The sequence below is a fragment of the Brassica oleracea genome, chromosome C6, assembly GCF_000695525.1.
Source record: "Brassica oleracea var. oleracea cultivar TO1000 chromosome C6, BOL, whole genome shotgun sequence".
NCBI lineage: Eukaryota > Viridiplantae > Streptophyta > Magnoliopsida > Brassicales > Brassicaceae > Brassica > Brassica oleracea.
Genome location: NC_027753.1, coordinates 29,415,397 through 29,418,533, shown reverse-complemented (window position 1 = coordinate 29,418,533; position 3,137 = coordinate 29,415,397). Strand labels below are relative to the sequence as shown.

Genomic DNA, 3,137 nt, shown 5'->3' with positions numbered 1-3,137 from the left:
TTACTTCTCAAGTCTGGCAGCTTACTTCTCAAGTCTGGCAGCTTACTTCTGCTTCATGTCAACACTCGAGTGTCTCCGCAGCGAAGTCTTATCCTTTAATGAGTGCTTCGACGAGCTTTTCACGTGTCATGCCTAGGGATGTGATCACAATCGCTGAGTTCTGAGATTTTCTTGGATCGAGGATGAAGATCTGCTTCAGCGAGGTTGGTTTAGGGTTTACTTTATCCCAATGTAGAGGCTTTAGCTTCACTTGACCACTTCCACTTGATCCTCCCGGCGCAGGCGGTGGTCTCAATGCCGATGACGATAAAGCCGCCGCCTTTTTCACCGTTGGAGGTGGTGGCAGTGGTGAAGGAGAAGGAACCTTCTTAGGAGGAGGCGGAGGTGGCGGAGCTGGTGCACTTTTCTTCACCAGAATTGGCGGTGGCGGCATCTCGAAGGAATCGTTATGGATTATACTGCGAGAAGTCGATGATCTTCCTCCGAGGAGAGGAATCTCAGTGACCACTTCTTTCTCTTGACTACCACTGTCTTCTCCGGCGAGGATCTCCTTCTGGAAGCCTCCGCTTGTTCTCTGACCCTGCAGATTTCTCCAGTACAACACGTCGAGGCCGTTCTCGTCAAGGATCAGACCTTTCACGTTACCTACAAGCCGCGTGAAACCTTCTCGAGACAAAGTTGTTTCCACCGTCTCCGGAGGAGGAATCGGAGGTAAGGTGTTCTCGACGCCGTCTTTGTTGTCTCTCCGTCGCCGCCGCGCGATGACGCATTTATGGAAGAAGAAGAAGAACGCTGCAGCTACAAGTACAGTTTTCGTGATCTTGCTTCTATCCGGCGACGACGGAGCCGGGTTTATCGGTGGGACACGTGGCGGAGGAACAGGGGGGGGGGAGTTCGTTGAGTGGGAAGAAAGCCTCGATGTTCTGAGATTGTGAAAAAGAACGTAAAGGTGAAACGACGACGCATAAGAAGAAAATAAGCTGGTGAAACAAGGCAGCCATGTACGATTAGCTCATTTACCGAGAGATCGAACCGAGGAAAATTAAATTTAATTAAAAGTAAAAGTAACGTCTTTGTTTAATTTCCTTTAGTTTCAGTTCCGTAAGAACCTCAGGAACATAATGCAAAGATTTGATTTTGGTATGTTTTTAAATGAACTGAAGAAGCAGAGAGCAGTTGATGTGTTCTTCTTCGAACCTCCTTTTCCCGGGGTTTTGATCTTTGATCTGTTTTAAGTGTCGAATATACCCTTTCTGGTGGAATTGTTGATAAGGATGTTTTGGTAATTAAGTGTTTTCTTTTGTGTGATGGACGGAGCTGGTGCGGTTGATGTTATCGTTGACTCTGTCTAAAAGGAGTGCTATGTGTTGAATTTGTATTTTCTGTTTCTGTAATTATCTCAATAGAAATGTCACAGTTCTCTCTTGAAGTTGAAATCCATTCACCAATGCCTGAATCACATGAGACCATTGACATAAACTTCTATTACCTGTCAGACCTCCAATAGTCAGTCCCACACCAAATTTTCTATAGAACAGGAAATTCTGTTTCAAAAAAACATAGGTCTCAATCAGATGGAGGATATTTGTCTATGGAAAAAGGAGAATGGAGATTTCAAATCCGGTTTTCTTACATCTCAAACATGGAATCTATAAGAGCTCAGTCGCCAAAAGTATTATCGTTCAAGAGAATTTGGTTTACTGAAGCCACTCCTAAATTCTCTTTTATCACTTGGATTGCTATTCACAACAGGCTATCGACTGGGGATAGGATACTCAGATGGAACCCTCAGGTCATATCCACTTGATGGCTTTGTAAATCTGCAACAGAATCGAGAGATCATATGTTCTTTGAGTGTTGATACTCGAAAGAAGTTTGGTGTGGGACTATTGGAGGTCTGGCGGGTAATAGAAGTTTATGTCAATGGTGTCATGTGATTCAGGCATTGGTGAATGGATTTCAAGAGAGAACTGTGACATTTCTACTGAGATATTGTTTCCAAGCTGCGACTTATGCGATATGGCATGAGAGAAATGTAAGAAGAGTGGGTGATCCGTCTCAGCCAGCAACATGTCTGATTGCGAAATTAGATAAGCTGGTTTGGAATAGAATCTCATCCTTGAGAAGAAAAACTAGTTGGAAGCATGAGAAGGATACGGAGGTTTGGTTTGGAAGAAGTTAATGGAGTCTTATAGATTAAAAACTTGTCTATTGATTTGAGTAATACTTTGTAGAATGAACAGGTTTTTTTTTATTTGAATAAAATTTAAAATCCTTTAAAAAAGTTTTTTTATTTCAGTGCTTTAAGGAAGATTAAACTACATGCCAAAAACACTTTAAGATACGTTTTTCAATTATTGACAAAAGAAAAAAGGTGGAAATCTCTGTTTTATATTGGCAATTTAAATGGATTCACATTTGATTCTAAAAACTAAAACTTTATTCGTTAATAAGTTAATAACCAGTGCTGGAAAAAGCAGAGATTACTTACTTTGCGCAGTAAATAACGTTGCCTTTTTGGTCAAGTAAATATTGGGATATATATTGTATATTTTTCTCGTATATAATTTAATTTCAACGTAGTATCAATTTGTCAAATGAATAAGGAATTAATCAACGATTGTGGTTCACTGTTGCTAAGCAAAAATACATGTAGAGACTCTCTTTTTAAGAGTTATTATATTGCGATCATGTAAACGTAAATCGTATCACTATCAAACAGAAAATAAGAACGTGTAAACAAAAAAGTATAATGTAAACAGTTTAGTTGAGAAATTATAATGCTTTTGCTGATCATTAATATAAACTACGCGTATTAAACAGAAAATGTGAACGTGTAAACCAAAGGTACGAAAGTTCCCACAAAAAAAGGTATGGCCGTGACCGGTTGTCTGGACCTTAAATGTAAAACGCGGTAATACACTCGTCGAAGGAAAGTATACACAGACTATCCAATGACGAAATTAACCTCCTTTGTTTACCCGGTCAACTTTTATGTGCCTGCTTTAAGTGTCTTCTCAACCGAGCTGTTTTCTCCCAGGATGATGATAAACTATATTCCCAGGATGATGATAAACTATATTTTATAATAGCTTTTTATCTTCCGACTTCTGAAGTCGTTTTGAAAAATAATGTTA

The 3,137-nt window shown here is 39.9% G+C and overlaps 1 pseudogene; it reads right to left on the bottom strand.

Annotated features, from left to right (window-relative positions):
- The window catches only part of LOC106297956, a 7,581-nt pseudogene extending 6,580 nt beyond the window's left edge, over positions 1-1,001 (bottom strand).
- Between the last annotated feature and the right edge of the window lie 2,136 nt (positions 1,002-3,137).